At 36.9% G+C, this 21,040-nt stretch overlaps 1 protein-coding gene across 6 annotated transcripts in view; it reads left to right on the top strand.

Moving 5' to 3' along the window:
• Positions 1-21,040, top strand: part of LOC5574535 (F-box/WD repeat-containing protein 7) — a 122,531-nt gene that overhangs the window by 14,412 nt on the left and 87,079 nt on the right. The window contains exon 1 of one of the 6 annotated variants that reach the window (XM_021843582.1): positions 18,603-18,625. The exons of the other annotated variants lie outside the window; for them this stretch is intronic. The gene's annotated coding sequence lies outside the window, so the exon portion shown is untranslated. Of the gene's footprint in view, positions 1-18,602; positions 18,626-21,040 lie in introns of those variants that run through there. 6 annotated transcript variants of the gene reach the window in all.

Here is a 21,040-nt window from a genome sequence, read left to right as displayed (position 1 = left end):
TACATATAAAAGCATTTCAAGCTACCTAGTCAACTGCACATATTGTGCATGCCATTCGTATAGGAGAGCTTAGAAGGCAATGTGAGAAGCAACACGGCGACGACGACGACTACGAGAGAAGTTGGTATTAGTTGTTATTGTCGGTGCTCGTGAAGGTTGCACTCGAGGTTATGAAAGCGCTGGCTGCTGGTTTTCTGACTGTGAACTGCTACTTACTTACTTACTTACTGTCTGCGCTAGGTGTCTTGTCTTGCGTCAGAACTGGTTCACTACTCTCAATAGTAGCGAAAAAGTTGTTCTTACTTTGAAACGACGACGTGGTGCAGAGAGTTCCATTCTTGACGACGTCGAAAACAATCGTCGCACTCAAATCTTATTCGACGACGACGACGAAGAAGAATAATCATCATTGTTTTCGCGCTAATGGCCAGGAAGTCATTGACCAGACCGGAAAAGATGGGACGAACGTTGCCGATGTGGGGTATTTAGAGGTGCGGGCGAACATCAAATTAGTATATGTGATAACATCAGTTTTGAAGTGGTAGTTGTGCAATGGCAACTTCGGCGAACCGAAAGTTCACGAAGTAGCCGAAGATGACGTCACGTTGCGAAAGCTGCGAACAAAATTTTTCGCAGCCTTGTCGTCACCATCAGCTGATCGTTTTGTTTACATCTTTTTCGTGACTAATACAAGCAAACACATACTAAGACCCGGACCTGTTATATATGACATTGGAACGTTGCTCTAAGTTGTCATTGTTTTTCTCACGTAAATTGTGGCACATGGCGGTCTACGTTTCAAATCAGTCGTGTTAAACGTTTTACATATCATTTGTGGAGGATTATACTGTTTTACGTCGGCGGCAGTTTCTTTGTGTCGTATTTCTTCTGAACGTGTCGCATGGTCAAAATAAATTGAAAAACGGAATGTGGGGCATATGATTATAGCTGGATAGTGGATATGACTTTACAGAAAGCATATTAATGTTATTTCTTTGTTTTTCGCTTAATGTCGTTCTACGTATTGTTGAAAGTTTGTCCCATGTTTGAAAACATACAACTAATGTCGTTTTCGTTTTTAGGAACTGGGTTAGTGTAAACGAACGTCTAATAAATTGTACTTCAGCCGAATCTGAATCGGGTCGGGGTTTAAACTGTGATTCAGAATGGGTTTCACCAGTTCCAACCTAGGTTCAAAAACGAATTCGACATAAAAGAAAGACGTTTAGAGAGTTTGACATTTCAGGAAGAACATGTCACATGGCCCTATAGGCCTTTTCATGTGACAGATCCGTCTATGCATTTGTTTACATCGGTGGAGGACTGGTGCTAACACGGGCCTGTCATTTTCATAGAAGACCTGTCAAAGTGCTTCTCGATCAGCTGATATGAGACGTCATGTGAATAGGCCTATCTGCAAAATTTGTGATTTGATTTGATTGTGATCTCTTCCATTTATAGAGCTGTTAGCAGGTCTATTTTTAGAGACTTGATCTCTATTTTAATGCGAGGCTCTACAGTTTAACCAAAATTGTCTCTTTAAAGAAATTTCGCTTGCAGTGAATCCTGATGCAAAAGTCTACAGGCTCAAGAGAAACCCTCAGAGACTATAAGGCAGTTATTTAGCAGGTTATTAAAGAATTTAGTCTCAGATTCCTCGAAGAAAAGCTCTTCTTGCAATTTTTCAAAAGATTCCTAAAATAATTGCTCCAGAATTTGCTCGCAGAAATTTTTGAGCACTGACATCTAGTCAGCGACGCAGTTGCACGCGTTCAGTTTGCGTTCCAGTTCAATTTTTTGAAGGCAGCGATCAAGTAAGCTTGAACAAAATATGAACCGGTGTGAACCCAGTTATTTTTGACTGATTACGATAGTAAACTTTGTCAAAGATATTTTATTTGGTATTCTAAATACCAAGGGCTGTATAATTTCCCTGACCATTAAAATTTTCAGCGATCAATTAATTTATTTCTTACGTGAGAGCTCCGATCATAATTACCAATTGTTCTTAAGCAGCGGCTGGCTTTTGCTTGGAACGGAAGTTCACTGTTCACTGTGTTCTCGTGCAAATTTAGCTCGGGCTCCGTTCATTTTTGGCAAGCGTTCAGTTCAAAATGCGTCACTGCCTCTAGTAATTTCCTCAGGTATTACTTTGATTATATTAGGTCTAGTTATATTCCAGTTATATTAGGAGATTTTCCAGAGGTTCATACAAAATTTCCTCCGGAAAAATCCACTAAGGTTTATTAAGTAGGTAATGTTTCTAAGAGACCCCGCAAAAATGTCTTCGTCTGTCCATGCATTCCTTCAAAAACTCATCCACGTTTACTCCCAGAATTCCTCAATAAATTCAACCTGGGATTCATCGAAAAGCTCCTGTAGGTTTTTTTTTCTAGAAATTTCTCCAGCATGGAAAAAATTGCTTCTGCAGTTCTTGCCTTGACTTTGAATCTCAAATAATTACTGGAGGACTCTCTAAAGAAGTCTTAGGAGAAACCTCTGGAGTAATTCCTGAAGGCATCCTCAGAGAATTTCCTAGTTCTTATTCTTAAAAAAAATCCGGAAGAAAATTTTATAGGAAATCCTACGAAATCCCTGAAAGCATCTCTGGAGAGATTATTAGTCAAATTTTTGAAGATATTCGAAACGGGAATCTGGAAGGATGTCCTACGAGAATCTATATTAGAATTATTAATAAATTTATGACAGAATTTTTGGAAGAAAACGATGATCTCTTGATTATTTCTGAAAGAGTCTTTGTAGAAATTATTAATGATCTCTAAGACCATTTCTACGGTTATCCTTGGGAAGATATATTGTGGATTCTTGAGGCATACAAAATAAAATTCTTCCTTATTCTTCCTTATTCCTTGGGAAAATTCTTAAATGTGAAGAAATCTGACTCGGGGTAATATCTGGATCTTTGGGTTAATACCTAAATAAATATCTGATGAAATTCATAGAGAATATCATTGCACGTCTAGTTTTTGGGGATATTAACTGTTGAAAGTTTTGAATTTGAATGAAATTTTCACAGCACAACTAGAATTGCAACATATATTTTTCCAATCACAAATTCAGGCTTGACTTAAGTGAATTTTTGGACAAAATTAAATAATTTACGTCACTCAAAAAGTTAAATAAATAGCTTTATGGTATCTTCAGCAAAGTTGTAGATTTAGACAAAAAAAAAAAACAGTTCTCGCATAACTTCTGATCTCGCCCTAAAAGCCATTGGTAACCATGTGTGTAGCTCGTTGTTTCTGAGCATTTGAATGGATTTTCATGTTATTTAACAACACTATGTGGAAGAAAGGATCATTATCTACCTGCCCGTGATGTTGGTTTGGATGCTTATTCTTTTATTTGCTCAGAAACAACGAGCTACACACGTGGCTACCAATGGCTTTTAGGGCGTTATCTCAGAGTATGCGAGAGTTTGCTAGGAACAGTTGTTGTGTGAAGCTTTCCTATTTTCAGATAATTTGTTTATAATTTTTCGTCCGAAATCGGTCAAAATTTGCAAATGTTTTGTCCAATAATGTACCTATTGTAATTCAGCATATAAGAATTTGAGCAAGTAATAGGGTCCTAAAATATTTAATGAAATCTTGTTTTTGTTTAATAACACGAAAGAGCATGTTACTAAAACTAGTTTAGCAATTTTTCCTGCTCAAATAACGGCTATATCATATTTAAACTTTAATTTCAAAATTGAGACCATAGATGAACCTTGACACTATGATCATGTTTGACACTCCATTAGTTGACAAAAACATCACAGGGGTTTCAGCTTTAACACTGGGGTTGTTCCTATCTGACATTTCGCAAGGGACACGGAAAACAAAATACATCCAAAATTTGAGTTTAAGCCAATGGGTGTTCAAAATTATAAAAAAAAATGTTTTTTTGGACTTAAACAAACGAAAAACATTAAAAATTGAGTAAACATGTGTTTTTGGCCTAAACATAAGCGTTTGGCACTAAAATTGGGACGGGGCTTTAGAACCCTATTTGAAACTTTAATTGACCCTTCCACTACTGACAAGAATAACATTTATTAACATTCCTTTGTCTGATTTGACTAGAAGATTTAAATTAAAGTTTATTATATTCTTTCAGATGATTTTGGCACTGAAACGTATTGTATTGTAAATTTTCTTCAGTTACTGAACATTTAAATCACAATTTATGCGGATGTGAATTCTTTTAAGGTGAAGATGAATCGAAGCCAAACCTCAAATTTTCAAGAGCACGGATCTGAAGAACTAAATTTCCGTTTGAGCTGAAAACCTAATCGATTGGTCACCATCAGCTAGTGAACAATCGATTGAGTTTTCAGCTTAAACGGATATTTGGTTCTCCAGATTTGTGCTCTTGAAAATATGAGGTTTGGCTTCGATTCATCTTCACCTTAAATCCATCATTTATTTATATCAGTCTGTATGTTTTTCCAAAATAAAAAAAGACCAAGAATTTAATAAAGTAGAATTATATGCTTCTACATGTGTGGATTTGCTTCATTAAATATAATTGCTTTAAGGAGAAAATTTATCGAAGCTAAATATCAAATTTTCAAGGGCACAAATCTGAAGAACCAAACATCCGTTTAAGTTGAACACTTGATCGATTGATCACTTGCTGTTGGTTACCAATCGATAAAAAGTAAGTTTTCAGCTCAAACAGATGTTCAGCTCTCCAAATTTGTACTCTTGAAAATTTGAGGTTTGGCTTTGATTCATCAAAAATTAGCTAAAATAAAAACAGTGAAAATTATGGAAACCATACCGGGAAAAGCGGGTATTTCAAAATAAAATTTGGTGGCCGCCCTGTTACCAGCTTGTTTGACTATTTTTATGCTTTATGTGTTAAAGAATACTTATCAACAAAGTTCTTAATACTTTTGATGCTCAATGAGTTATTTTTAGATGCTTTAGAAAAGTATTATAACTAACTACATAAAGATTTTTTTTTAAACTGCAAGTATGTTGAAAAAAAATTATTGAATTGGAATATAATTCTGCAGTTCAACCCAAACTATATACTACATGAAAGTTCAAGTTCTATTTTGCATATTGCCAATTTCTTCACCTTCGCTTAGGCCGTAAACCACGTTTACCCATATAGTCAAACTAGGTTTAAGGCCTGAGCGGTGGTGAAGAAACCGCTTATTTGTGGATTAGGTCACTGAAATTTGACTAATAGTTAAACTATTAAACTATTGTTTGTAAACAATAATAAAATCAGTGTTTCATGCAACTTTAGCGACCAGTAGCTCAAAATTGTGACGTGTTGAAACATTTTTGAGAGCGACATCAGATTCAGCAATATCAATTTACTAGACACATGATTTGATCCTTGCGACTCGCAAAAATGTTATTTTTGTTATGCTGTGTCTCTGATCACAGTTTTCAGATAAGTTACGCTTATAGAGAAACCTTTTTCTACCCTTCTGCCATGAGAACTGTCCTTGCTTTCAAACATTTTTTTTCCGTAATCTCAAATACATTACTACATTAATTTATACTACAGTTAACTCTCCCTTACTCGATAATCCGTATCTCGATATCGAGTTAGAGAACCATAGTAAAAGTTGGTTTTCATGGCTATCTCGATGGTCCCTTGGATCGCAGTTGCATTGGTTTTGTGTTCTGTAACTCGATACCTCCCTAACTCGATGGTTCCTTCAATATTGAGTAAGGGAGAGTTGACTGTATTTCGTAAACTGCAAGGCAGTAATTAAAACTTAACCTGTTTTCGCTCTGCACAAAGCTGTGCAACTTTTGTGTTTTTTTGAAGGATTACTGGTCCGTATTATGAATCACTTGTGAGAACTACTAATAATCAGTATTTAGCATTATGAATCACGAAATATGTTGTTCAAAGGTGAAATTGTATGTAGTCTATAATTGTTGAATGTTACCTTCTGACGACTGCTGATGATGATACTTCTGACAGAAAAAAAAATGATGATACTTTGATAGCTATGTAACACTAACTCAACATTTGTCAAAGACTCCATTATTTTGCGGTTGAATGTTACGCTTAATACCACAAATATCAGAAGACAATTAGTATGATTCTGTAAAATATATCTTACGACAATGATTACTATTTTCTATCAGTAAAATAAGTAATCATTGAAAAAGATGGTTGTATGAATTTTAATTACCAGTGCATATCCAGTTTTGGACATCTATAACATTTGTCTTTACTGTACATAGATAAGATATTTATTTTTTAATCTGAATTTCCAACCACATGCGTTGTTTCAGAAGCATTACAGTTAACACGCACGTTATTCAGAAGCATATATTTTAATCAAAAAAGACATATTTTTTTCGCTAAAGTTTTCCATAATCAGCCTTATACTATTCCCTAGTAAGTCTTGAAGATTGTGGTAACATGCTGTTTCAATTAAGACAATTTTTCAGTGGAGTTTATTCAAAAATACACATCTGTGGAAAACGTGCGTACCAGGTGTAATGCCTTTAAAACAACACATATGACTAACAACTAAGGTAAATGAAAAAAGATTTAATCTTTACTTTGTCAAAACAAACTTTATAGATCTCCAAAACAGGATGTACACTGGAAATTAAAATTCATAAAAACATCTTTTATCTACGATTAGTTACTTTACTGACAGGAATTAGTAATCACCCTGTATATGTTTTGAACAAGATTTTCGATTTTAAACGCCAACGGATCACTTACTGTGTGGACATGGTCCCTAAATTTAAATAAATTTGTTCAATGTTATAAAGAATATGTTGTTCATAAAAATTAAGAGTTGATATTATCGAAAAAACAAGAGATTTTCAACTCAATGCATCTGTATTGCATGGTTTGGCGAAAGTTAACAATGCATCACATATTACTGCAAAAACAGCAGTGTTAGAGCTGTAAACAAGGGTAAAATGCCTTGATAATTTATGAGTTTTATCCTTAGTGCTTTTGTCTGAAAATGTCGAATCCAATTCTTAAAGTGTCAGAAATCTACATTCTTTTGAAGTGATCCGTGGAAAACAATCATTTCCTGGCCCATATTATGGATCACTAGTTAGAAGTGCTAATATTCGGTATTAAGAATCAACAATCAAGAAAAATGTTTTCCAAAGATGAATTTATACTAAATCAAAGCGAACGAGCATGTTGCTATGACTTTTGAATTTTACCACCTGTAAGAGCTTATGAATGCTGACGACACTTCTTACAGAAAACGACTATATAATGATAGCTGTGTGGTACCAACTAAACATTTGTCAAATACGCCGTTATTTTGCGGTTGAATGTTGTGCTTAACATTACAAATGGTAGAAGACAAATACTGTGACATGGAAAAATGTGAAATATGTTAAACCTGGAGTTGAAGAAATGCAATGTGAGAGTTTTGGAAGCAAAGTTGTCTATATGTGATGAGATGAAAAGGAAATGAGTGAGTTAATAAAGAAGGGTGAATAAGTAATGAGTAAATGAGTGATGTGATAAATCGTTGAAGTTTACACTTATCATGTAAATGTCCATGATATGTCACGCTCCAATTGTGTACATTATATGTGAAAAGTTTACACGTTTTGTTTAAACCGTGCGGTTATGCGTGAAAATTCTACAATAAGACAAATTGTTCTAATATGCTTATTATACAGTTCACGAACAAATTTTACTGAGTTTAATCAGTTGAATCTATTGCATGCTCCTTTGTGGGCGAGCGATGGAATCCGGATTTCCTCTCCGGAGGACTCCTCGGTTTCCATAAAGCAAGTAATACGTCAACATGTCCCTCCCATCCCCAAATTGACCTGCATTCAGACGCAGCCGGGCCGCTATTGTTCGTTATAATAATAAGAGCGCCAGTACTTACACATTGAGAATTCTACTGATCCTGAGTAGCGTCTGTTGGTTGCCTCTATAAGTACAGCTGTTCTTGCAATAACGGAGTAGCACAAATCTCCCAATTGGCGGGAACGTGCATCTAAAGCCGGCCTTCTGATGCCTGATATGTTAAAAAAAACTTGTTGTTGGCAAAAAGTCGAAATAGACGGCAAGCAACATGGGGCAATTATGCGTATGGCAGCCGCTTATCTTAGTTAGCGGTTACGAAATGTAACATATTTGCAAAAATAGAATAATTCCCTTCGTTGACAAATTGCTACTTGTACCCTTTTAACCTACTAGCGGGTTCTCATCGCTCAAACAAAAAAGAGCAATAAACGGGTCCTTAAAATTACAACTATTTTCCCACAGATTTCGCATCTCGTCGTGGTGCGAGTACAAGTGGTATGCTATCATTGTTCGCTTTATCACTACTTGGGACCAGATCAGACCGCAACTACATAATTATGAAACTATCCCACAAGTGGCTACGAGTACGCGCATTCGTCAATGGGAATTCACATCGAGTGCAGATCCATTGACGGTTGCTTCTTGAGTCGTATCGGTCATTTATGTAGAGTTGAGAGTCGTAGGCTTACGCACCGTTTTTTTTTTTGTTTTCATACATCATTATTCAGTTCTGTCGAAACCGATTTACAACGTAACGTCGCCTTGGACAGCGATGATGTGGGACGACAGATAAAGGAAGAAAGGCAATTTTGCTTCTGTGAGGAATGCAGTTACCATCTGGCGTTTCTGCAGGTCTCCCATGAGCAAAAAAAAAGAGGACGAACAAAACGAAGCCACACGGGCGAATCCTTACTCCGTCCACGACCAGGAGTGGCAACAAGAGCCAAGTGGGATAGTTCGTCTTTCGGAGCTTACCGCACGTAATTATGGGTTGGTCCAGGGAGCAAAACGTTCAGTACACCGATGAGATGGATGGAGACCAACCCTTAACAGTGCTACCGTGAAACGGGGTAACATTGATAGTGCAGGACCCCCAACCTACTGGCCGAAACGACATAAATTCAAATATAGAAAGATTTAGTATGACACTTTATGTCAGAACTATTTTCGTTGCAATCGACAACGTTTGCGGCTTTTTTTTCAAATATTAAAAATTGATGAGATAATTTTTAGAGGACTCCGTGCATGCTAGACCGGCGCTTTGATCAACTAAGTTACAGATAGGCTTACCAGATGGTATCCTTTGGGAGGACATGTCCTCCTTTTTAAGCACGTGTCCTCCCGTCCTCATTTGAGCTGAAAATGTCCTCCTTTTCAAAGTCATTGTATATTCAATTTCATACCCATTAGTTTTCTGATAACTTATTCTCGAGCTTATTGGAAGGATTTCAATTTTGATCAAAAGTTGAGTCAAGTCAAGAAAAAATTCAAAGCCAAGACTTAGATTCAGGAGAGATAGATCTAGAGCTATTGTATTAGCATCGATCAATATAAATCACTACCAAATTCTTTGAATAAATGTTTTTTTACAAAGTATATTAACATTTAAACAAATTTTCTATGGTTTTTTGTATTACAGTTGTTTTTACAGAAAGACGGAACCAAAAGGGATGGTTAAGAGCCAAAATATCGAAAGACAAAACGTCGAAAGCCAAAATGTCGAAACCCAAAACGTCGTAAAATCCAAAACGTCGAAAGCATTCATTTTTGAACACCGATTTGGAAATGTTTTTCAGATAACTTTTTTCACATTGTGGTCGATAGGACAATGTTTGGCACATAGTGAATTATTTATTCTTCCGGAAGAAAATCATTCTTCTCGTTTTCTTCCATTTTTCTCCTTTCAACGTTTTATCCTTTCGACGTTTTGTCCCTTCGACGTTTTGTCCCTTCGACGTTTTGTCCCTTCGACGTTTTGTCTTTTCGGCGTTTTGTCTTTCGACTTTTTGTCATCCAACCCAGAGTGGAGTATAAAAAGTATTTTTGGCTTTCTTTGAAGATAACATTTCATTAGTCATTAAAATCCTTCTCAAACTCTTATTTATTATCTTACCGTGCATGTTCAGTCAAAAACGTTCCTTTTTATGCTATCTAGGGTTGAGATGCTTTTGGAGTTTCAATAATTTTGTTTTTCACTTGGACTGAATGTATTTTCATTATATTATATCGGGATAAAGTTATCAACCAAGCTAACGCCCTCTCTTGTATCTTAGGAAAAAATGATATGAAAAAATGAGATACTCAGGTCCATTCATTTACTTATTTATTCAACAAAGAACTGAAAGAGATGAGAATCACTTTTAGATGATTCCTATGGAATTTTTCTTCAAAGTGTAACAATATAAATTTTTGTTCTGGTGTGAAATTTTTTTGAGATGTCCTCCTTTTTCAAAGCCAGTAAATCAATTTGTCCTCCTTTCGGAAATATTCTTCTGGTAAGCCTAGTTACAGAACATCTTATGATTCTGCGGAATAGAAAGCCTAGCTGAATCCGAGTAGTTAACAAGTTTATTTTCGCTATTCCATGTATCTTTTGGCTTAGATGCAACACTCTGTTCACTTTCCGAAGTTCATTCAATTTGGTTCGAAATACAGGGTCCGTTCGATTTTGGCAACAAGCTCGTGAATTTCGTGTTGCCAAAATCGAACCGTGCCAAAATCGAACGGTATTTTTTGTTCACATTTTTTTTTTTAATTTATACTCCTATGTTGCAAACGATTAAATTTTTGACCAATTGGGGGATGCCCATAAACAACTTGACCAAAAAGGGGGGAGGGGAAGGGTAGAAGTTTTTAAAACATTTTTTTATTCATTTTTTATTTGTATGCACCGTCGACATCGACCAAAGACCCAAACCCCCCCTCCTCCTCCGTACACCTCCAATTTTTTACGTAGTTTTTGGACAGTTTTTGGATCATTGAAAACAAAATAATACATACTTTTGATTTGAAAGAAAAAAACGGTGGTGCCAAAATCGAACGGTATGTTGCCAAAATCGAACCGTGCCAAAATCGAACGGTATGTTGCCAAAATCGAACCGTGCCAAAATCGAACCGTGCCAAAACTGAACCGTGCCAAAATCGAACGGACCCTGTATGTTATTTTTCTCAAAACGATTGCTTAATGATTTTTTTAAAAAAAAATACTCAAATTTACCCCGTTCTACGGTACATATGTGTAAAAGAACACGACGTTCGACCGAAAGGCTCTGCGATGAACGAACCAGATAAAAACGATAATGACATGTATTATATGCACATACTATACGCTGCTGCTCCTTACACTGTGTGACCGGTTCAGTTTCTTGGCCGTCGTCGTCGTCGTTCTCTTCTTGCACCGTCGTGGTGCAACACATGGAATCGTTACGAATGCGTGAAGAAAATGCGATTCTCTTTTTTGGTCGAACATTGGCAAGGATCATCGGCGAATGCTCATCGTGATAAGTCTCGGTGTCGGACCAGTACGAACAATGGACAGTGGACCTGTTTTCGGGGGATCTGGTTTTGTCACAACCAGCTAGTGTTTGGTGGGATGTGAAACCTGCGAAAAATGAAACTTTCTCCTATAGACAGGTTGTACAATTTACGACACTTTCGAAAAAGGGCAGATTGTCACGTCACATAAATTAACTGTTTATAAAGTGCATTGAATATGTTTGTAATCTGTTCTTTCGAAAAGTGAATTAAAACTTTACTGAAGTCACTCTCTTTCGCATCAACAATAATAAAAAACACACGTTTTCTTTCGAAAAGAAAATTGAACATGGGTAGTTGATTCGTTGATCCGTTTACATTAAGTACTCCGAAACGCACCACAATCACAACTCAAACGCCAATCTAACTTACACCGGAAGTCTCGATAAAGCCTGTAATTTAGAATTTGGACTTAACCCGAGAGAAGGAAGAAAGATCATTGACTTGCCGGAGCAGAAGGAACACAAATCACCAAAGCAGATCCAGAGGATAGAAATAACGTTTGGAGGATGAATTTAAACACATAGCCTTTTGCCGCATGAAGATTTAATTTTCATCCCATTTTTTACGGATCTGTCCGAAGGAGAAGACGGTAAAGGTGAAAAAATGAGAGACAGGATGTGCGCCTCAAGCGATTCGTCGTCGTCATTGCAGCAAAGGAGATCCACCAAGATAGAAAATGGTATCCTCTTCGTAAGGCTCTCACACCCTTCGAATACACTGGCGGTGTTCCCCTCCATGGGAAAGCGGAAAAAGTAAACAGACAGTAGCTGTAAATTTAAAGCGTTTTTTTCGTTTCCTTTTTTTGGATCCACCTTCATTTCCGGCTCGTCAGGGCCAAAATCAACGAAGGAATCAGCTGTGTGCTAGGTGATGCATTGTGCAATTTATTTCTCTTCATTCGTTCAGACTATGGGCCCTTCAAGGCCCGGATGTGGAGCTTTTACCCAAGGACCACTATTCAAAAGGGAAAATAAAACAAAAGACGAAAACTCAAGAACAGATAAAAGAAATGGAAACACATCATCCGTAATTGCCGAGCTCTTTTTTTTTTCCTTTGCAAACTTTGACAAAGTTGGCAAAATCTGCATCCAGTTGGGCAGTAGCATTAGCACTGCAGTGCCACGTATCAAAAGAATCACTACAACACGTAGGCCTGCATCCCTGTTGGTTAGGAGTGATACATACCATGGATGCAGTGAATCTCGACCGCCAAACGATATTGTGTGCCTCATCGTCAGTGAATAGTTCTTTCTTACCTATTCAGAAGGAAAAGCCAAAAAAATCCCTCTCCTAGGGAAAAACTGTGTCATGCTGCGACAGATAATTTTTTCTTCTTTTTTTTTTATGCCACCATAGTTGGCTGGATAAAGGAGAGATTTCTCTAAAATTAATATGAACCGCTTCTACCTGCTCTTGTGTGGTGTAGTCCGTCTCGAATGTAGGTATCCTTTTCGGTTAAAAGTTCCCGAAAAAAAAACGACTCACGATTAGGGCGGCTCTTAACATTTTTTTGTAATTAATTGTCAATGATGAGATTTTTGTATGTGGTTCATACTTTAATGCCGTATTGTAGAGTTCTAGCTTCGTCGGCTAGTAAGTAGTGTTCATTTCCCAACCGTTTTTCTTGTCCTGAATCGGGGACAAAAATTCAAGCTTATTCCGGGAAACCCGGTATTTCTCAAATTGTTTATTAAAACTAGTATTTTAATTGAAATTGAAGTAAAATTTTAATAATTTTTAGAATTTAGTTAAAAAAATAATCTAACTTTCTAAGATAGTTGCATTAACATTATACGTATAATTCTGCAAAAAAACATGTTTTTTTCCTTTGAATAATTTAAACAAAATGAATTTTATGATCCTAAAGTAAACGAGCGTTTGAATGTCGCAGTTGGTCGAATCACTAATAGTTCTTTTTTCTTTCTTTACAGGTAACATAAAACGTCTCCTTGCAGCACACTGATTGTACCTTCTATAATTACGTTGAGCATACAACTGGATAGCAAAATTGTGACAAATTTGAAATTGTGTAGGTATTTATGCAAAGGTATGAACTCTTGTCGCAGGCGTAGTGCCCAATTGGACTCATGTTCCGTAAACGGTCGTTTAAGAACGTCGCGACCCATTTGGAGCCCGCACTATACAAATCTCGTCCAGTACGTCGTTGGCGAGTAGTGTGTGGTCTTTCAATACCTAATAAATAATGAGCACTCGGCTAGGCATTGCATATACAACAGAAAGCGTTGTGTTTGGATGAGTATCAAATTCTTCTGAAAGATGTGAGCTTTGCGAAAGAGGACCACGTGATTATTGAGCTGAAATCAAACTCAGACTAACTTCTGCGTCCATGAGTCCCCTCGTGGTGTAGGGGTAACGCGCCTTATCTAGTGAACAGGGAATCGTGAGTTCGATTCTCAGTCAAGCAGTTGAATAAATTGTTTATCATCTTAGCGTTGTTGACTTATGAAGCCTCATGTTGATTTATGAGGCCGCCATTGAAAAAATAATCAGATTCTTTCATTCTTATCTTAGCTCAGCTGTTAATTAATTGAAACAAAGGTTTTAGACCCAGATTATTTGAAAAAAAAACTTATTTAATAACCTGTGTTTATTAGACAGTTTCACAAAAATCAAAATTTCTGGGATTCAATCAGTCACCCCCAAGTCCTAGTTGCAATACTAAAACAAACTACCAGACAAATTTTCATCCAATTTGGAGAAGATTAGGAGGTGCCTAAAGTCGAATTTGTGTTTTTTTGGCTATTTTTTACATTCAAAAAATTCTAACAAGAATTTGGAAAAATGAAAATCAGAATGAATACCACTAGTTGAACGTATTATTAGTACTTTACAACTTTTGAGAACACTGTATGCCGATTAGAGATGGTTTTGACCTCATAAAATTGATTTCTGTTAATTTAAGTACCTGTAAAACATATATTTCTCTACAGTTTTTGTTCTACGAGATTCTAAACCACATGCCTAATCATAAAAGTTCAATCGTAGTATCATGCCTTTGTCTTTTCTGAACATTATTGTAGTACATCATTTTTGTCTCCGAAACATAGATAAATTGTAAAAAATCGTCGGAAATACGACATTCCTCATTCCCCTGCATTTAGAGCTGCTGCCAAATGGCGCAATTGCTGACATGTTACAAAATTGAACATAGTAGCTTTGCTTTTTCAATGATGGATGATGATTGAAGAAAACATCTAGCAAATGTCATCAACGCAGTCGTGTTTCAAACAACATTCGCATTTGATGCCAAGCATTTACATATGTGATATAGCCCCGAGGTCAAGCTTCTCGACTACTGATCTTGAGGATCAGAGTTTGATTACGCAAGTTCATTTAGAGTGTTTTTTTTTCCAATGGACCAAATGACTTGAGTCCAACAAATTTCATCACGATTTATTGTTCAAAAGTGTATCTAGTGGCTGAGTCTTAAGGGGACACGGGAGACCGTGTTATTTTCCCTATCTTTCGTCTCACTCTAACAATAATCATCAAAACTTTGTGGAAGCAAATCTCCAGTTTTAGTGAACCGATGAAGCTGAAAATTTATCGGGTTGTGCACTACATACATAGAATCATAGTGATACATTTTTGCATCGATATATGGAGTGGTTTTTGAGATTTGCTTCTTGAAATGGATAGGGTGATTTTGATGACATCCCGTGCGGCCTTAATCAATAGAGCTCACAAAAATCTCCCACTCCTAAGTGAATGAAGAGAAATGTTCAAGTAGTGATTTGCGCCTTTAGTCCTTTTTCTATGCTGCATATAATAAACATTGGTTTCACTCGAAAAAAAAAAATCAAACTCTGATCCTCAAGATCGGTAGTCGAGAAGCTTGACTTCGGGGCTGTATCACATATGGAATTGCTTGGCATCAAATGAGAATGTTGTTTGAAACACGACTGCGTTGATGACATTTGCTAGATGTTTTCTTCAATCATCATCCATCATTGAAAAAGCAAAGCTACTGTGTTCAATTTTGTAACATGTCAGCAATTGCGCCATTTGGCAGCAGCTCTAAATGCAGGGGAATGAGGATTGTCGTATTTCCGACGATTTTTTACAATTTATCTGTAATTCGGAGACAAACATGATGTACTACAATAATATTCAGAAATGACAAAGGAATGATACTACGATTGAACTTTTACGATTAGGCATGAGGTTAAGAATCTCGTAGAACAAAAACTGTAGAGAAATGTATGTTTTACAGGTACTTTAATGAACAGAAATCAATTTTATGAGGTCAAAACCATCTCTAATCGGCATACAGTGTTCTCAAAAGTTGTAAAGTACTAATAATACGTTCAACCAGTGGTATTTATTTTGATTTTCATTTTTCCAAATTCTCGGTAGAATTTTTTAAATGTAAAAAATAGCCAAAAAACACAAATTCGACTTGAGGTACCTCCTAATCTTCTTCAAATTGGATGAAATTTTGTCTGGTAGTTTGTTTTAGTATTGCAACTAGGACTTGGGGGTGACTGGTTGAATCCCAGAAATTTTGATTTTTGTGAAACTGTCTAGTGTTTATAACCAAAGTAGGCTCTATTCCAGTATGGACGTAACGTCAAGAAAAAGAAGAATAAGAAGAAAAGTATGCGTAACCTGTCTTTAATGACAGCCTCTAAATTCAACATGTTGAGTGCTCACAAGGTGAAAAACACATTCCACTACTTAAAATCAAGATGGTGTTACGTAAGAAAAGTTTTGTGAACCCCTGTACATTGTCGGACTTTATATGTCGTGTATGTCATTCTTCGGTTTCTGTTTTGCACCCGTGCTGTCAAAATAGATCAATGTAAAAGTAATGAAAACAAAGATGCAGCACGGGCGCAAAGGAACTACTTTTTTGTTTCCATTTGTAAACACCGAAGTATTTTAGCAATTATTACTTGTAAAATATGACTAATAAGAAAATATATTACAGCTTTACAGCATAGGCTAACCGAATTGATTTCGTGTTTCATTGCCTTGCTAAAAGATCGGTGCCCCTGGCTAGTGTTTTCAACACTGTAAAGAACTTCGAAAGTTCTTCATTATCTTGCCGAAGATAACCTCAATAAGGAGATCGGAATTCCTGGAGAATGGTTTCCACGATGCTAAAGGACAACGTAGACGCATACATCGGAGTGGTGCTTCCATTGAAAGCTGGACGACGCGAAGATAGCCGCTGTAGACCGTTTTACAAGCAAACATAACTGCACCGTAGGGTCGTAAGCGGACTATCGCTAATGCATGTCCTAAAGGTTTTCACAATAAGTGCAAAATTTCGGAATAATGTAGTTCGTTCAATTTAGTTTATGTTTAACCTACAGTTCTCACGTGAATTCGTCTTATCGTCTCGACAAAGGAGGTAAAACTTCGGCTTAAATCTGACCCGAAGTGTTACGGGGGGGAGTGTTACGTAAGAAAAGTTTTGTGAACCCCTGTACATTGTCGGACTTTATATGTCGTGTATGTCATTCTTCGGTTTCTGTTTTGCACCCGTGCTGTCAAAATAGATCAATGTAAAAGTAATGAAAACAAAGATGCAGCACGGGCGCAAAGGAACTACTTTTTTGTTTCCATTTGTAAACACCGAAGTATTTTAGCAATTATTACTTGTAAAATATGACTAATAAGAAAATATATTACAGCTTTACAGCATAGGCTAACCGAATTGATTTCGTGTTTCATTGCCTTGCTAAAAGATCGGTGCCCCTGGCTAGTGTTTTCAACAATGGCGTCAAAATACAATATGGCCGCCAGATCTTTCCATTGAAATTAATACTATTATGCTTAGCAAGACTCGAACAAAACACCAACGATCGAAAACTTGTTTCTTTGCAGTACGAAAAATGATATTTGCATTGATTTCACCTGTCATATACGTCAAAATCATTGAACATGATTTAGAAAATCGTTCATTTCATAGACTAAATACCATTGCTCATCTAGTTTATTTAGCCTATCTTACTCAATTTTTTCTCAGTTTTCTGATGGTATTCTCAGAATACAAAACGAGCGGTGCGCAAATGGTGAAAAAAACGTCTTTTCTAACAAAATTCAAAATGGCGGCCAAATTCAAAATGATCGCCAAAATTTGTTAAGCTTCAAATGAAAACTACATCCTTCCACAATACGATGTCATTAAATTTGCTATGTGTTCCAAAGGAAGTATGAGACATATTGCGTGAAGAAATACCTAAGATTTATCCTAAAATGGGCTTTTTCGCAAACTGTTTGGTTAGCTGGCTTACGAGGGGTCCACCAATTTGAGAAAACCGAAAGGACCACCCTTTAGTTTTAGCATATACTAGCAATCAATGACATAAAATTGCGTTAAGTTTTGGGAGTTTCCGAGTCATTTGGCCGAATGCCGTTTGGTCGAAATAGGAAATAATAGTGAATTATAGTTAGCATGTTATTGCAGTGAGTTTCGAAGCTGAATTTTAAAGAACTTATTCAGCTTATTTTTAAAGAAGGTTAATCATCATTGATATACACATAATGGCTCTTTGATGTTAGTTCAACAAATAGTCAGTGCAGAAAGAAGAATATCCTTAATGTAAGCAAATATTCACTTCTATGCTAGCGGTAATAGCTGCCAGCAGAAGTTTTTGCATTGTGTTTGCAGTCAGTTTTTGACAGTAACTAAAACGGTTCACGAATTATTTGTCCTGCTGCAGGACTGGATTGCTTCGATCCCTCGAATCGTATTATGTAAATTATTTCATGATTCTAGTAACCGTAAATTTTGGTTTCTTCTTTTCATAACGGAGAAACTATTAGCTTTTTCCACGTAATTGTTCACCGAGTCAATCGGTTTACTGCTATACGCAGGCAATGGTGCAGAGCTCAGTTCACACGTTGCAGTCCTAATATTGGAGGAGAAACAGAAATAATAACCTTTGATCAAAAGAAGGAAAATCTCTTATGAAAATTTAAGCAAGTGCTATGCAAACAATTTTTATATTCAGCCATTCCCGAAAAACCGATCTAGTAGGTCTCCGAATTCCGTGCAAATTTGCTATTTTGTTCCTTATCCGACACTAAAACGCTATCGCTTATATTCTTCATGTTATTAATTTATTCCACTTAATTTCGTTACCAATGTGCAATGGTACGCCATGCCCAGCCATTTAGTGCACAAAACTGAAATATAAATTCCACTGTCGTTTGATACTTCTTTCAGATTTGTGACTGCAAAGTTTGGGTACTTTATCAAATTTGGATTCCGAGCTGATTCACCCGAAAGCATTCTTTGACATCCCGTTGTCCCGTTGGTGTTGGTGTCGAGGTAAGATACAAGACTTGTACTCCAAAGATCGAAGGTTCAGGTCTGTGTCGGACGGATATGTTTGTTTCGCCTTTTTGAAATGAACAACTGCCGTAAAACTAAACATTACATATACTTCAAAATTGAATTAAATGGACACATTGATATAAAATTTGCGAAAAAGTTACACGTCTTTTCGATGATAATCGAACTCACGACAAACTGTTCACTAGATAGGACGCTTTACCCCATACACAACGAGGGGACTCATGGACGCAGAAGTTAACCTGAATACGATTTCAACTCAATAATCACGTGATCCTCTTTCAAAAGAATTAGATACCCAAGAACTTTTTAATGTCAAATCAAACATGGCTGTTCATATCATCGTGATTATTTGTTACCGTATAGCGTCAAAAGAATGCCTGTATTTCAGACCCCAAAACTTAAATTTATCTAATAGCCTACTGTAGTGCAAGTAGCCAAGTTCGCCGAATGCGTAAATTTGTTGCATAGTAATAGCATTTCCAATCATCAGTTACCTCAAATATCAGTGAGATCTTCTGATCGTTATCGAAAGACGTGATATGCGTACGATTCTCGGTTGTTCCTTCCTACATTCCATTCGCACTAATCTTGGTATGCGATTGATTCGTAGTCGCTTTACTCTATCCATACTTTTCATTCTTCAGCATCTATCGGCTTGAATGTCATTTCGCAAACAAGACTGATACGAGATGTGGTGTTTTAGTTTTCCGTTTACGTCCAGTCAGAGTGTGTATGAATGTGCCCATGGTGTCGCTCAGATCCGTCCGTCCGTCCCGTCCCAACCCGGTCTCGGCGTACAATTTCGAAGATAATCGAACCGGGATCAACTGTCGGCCGTCCGGGAGAGGTGTGTATGTGCTGTCTGTGGTAGAATGTGGAGAGTATAATTTATTATTTTATAAGTTTGTTGCTTTTTGCCGGTTTGCTGCTGTGTTCCTATCATCAACCGCCAGAACCAACTTTTCGGGTCTCTGTACGTATATTCCTCCCTGGTTTGGTTGTACAAGTTTCACGACGACGACAAGCGGCGGGTCCCTTTTGCCACGAAGCTCTTCTCTTGCTCTGCCAATGCCGCTAGCCTTTTCCTGGCTCATTTCTTTTTCGTTTTTGCCTTTTTATTCGTCGTTTCGTGCTTCAGCTCAGGCATTTCTTCCCATGCAACTGAATAAGGCAAAGGCACGCCAAGACCTTCACACACAAACACCAAACATCAGCTAGTAGAAGACCTTCTCGTTTTAACGGCCGGCATCGGCTATCAGTCTGGATCGTTCGTCCTGTTTCCTCTGGTGAGGTTTGATCGTGAGAAAAATATAGGTAACGTGAGATAATTTTTTCCCTTCTATGTAATGTCTTCTTGCTGTTGGGGCCGATCGTTTGTTGGTAACGTCTTCTTCCTGCGTGGATGTCTTTTGTGCGGTACAAGAATGCTCCAAGATTCCTAGCCAAGTTCAGCGGAATGCTCCGATCACGACATCTTGGATTTCAAAGCAAGAAAAGGTATACTTGAGATTCTCCCAAGTTCGCTTGGCTTCAAGTTGACAGATGCCCCTGAAAGTGTCCTGAAGATTCATAATGAAACAATTGTCTTCTTTCACCTTCTCTATTATTTTTTGGTATCAGTCCATCAGATTCAGGGCTGGTAGCGAGTCTCTATTTGATTAACTGTCTAAGAATGTTTCTTTTTTGAAGGCTTTTTAACTAAAGACACTTATTCCGACAATAAGACACTATTTTTAATTATTCCGGGCATCATTTTTTCATTTTCTCTTGAAGTTAAGTCAAGTTCCAAAATAGTGGTTCAAGCTGTTTTTTTTTGTTTTCACAGAGAACGGTTTTTAACAAAGCCAAAATTTCATGCATGAGTTGATTCACCCGATTGACTCAATAGCTTGTATTTCCACAGTTTTTTTCTCTTCAAGCACTAATCATTCGTTTTTCTTCTAGAAATATAACGAACCTTTCTAATGTATACAATAACATTAGGTTTTGACAAATTGCCGATGGGTTTTATAATTGAATCATTGATGGTTATAATTGAATCATTGACGTGAGCAAGTGATTTTACATCATGCGTGAGTTTTGCCAAGCAGTTCTCAAATGAGTTTGCTCTCGCGGGGCAACACAATGATTGAAATTTGAGTATGAGTCTACCGACACGGGGTGTAAATTCATCATTGTAAAGCTGTATGTTTAAATCTTTAACCCCTCTATCGGTAGCATCATTTTTTGCCTTAAAACATATTTAAATCACAACAACTCTTTGTTTTTCAAAATATTGTTGAACCTTTTTTTTTAACAATTTCCAAAAAACTCTTTGTTTTTGAAATCTGTGTCGATTGCGATTTTTGGTGACCTAATTTAAAGGATATTCCGATGTGCCTTGCAGAC

Source organism: Aedes aegypti, chromosome 2 (assembly GCF_002204515.2).
Source record: "Aedes aegypti strain LVP_AGWG chromosome 2, AaegL5.0 Primary Assembly, whole genome shotgun sequence".
Lineage (NCBI taxonomy): Eukaryota > Metazoa > Arthropoda > Insecta > Diptera > Culicidae > Aedes > Aedes aegypti.
The sequence above is the reverse complement of the archived record's forward strand: the minus strand, read 5'-3'. Positions and strand labels throughout refer to the sequence as shown.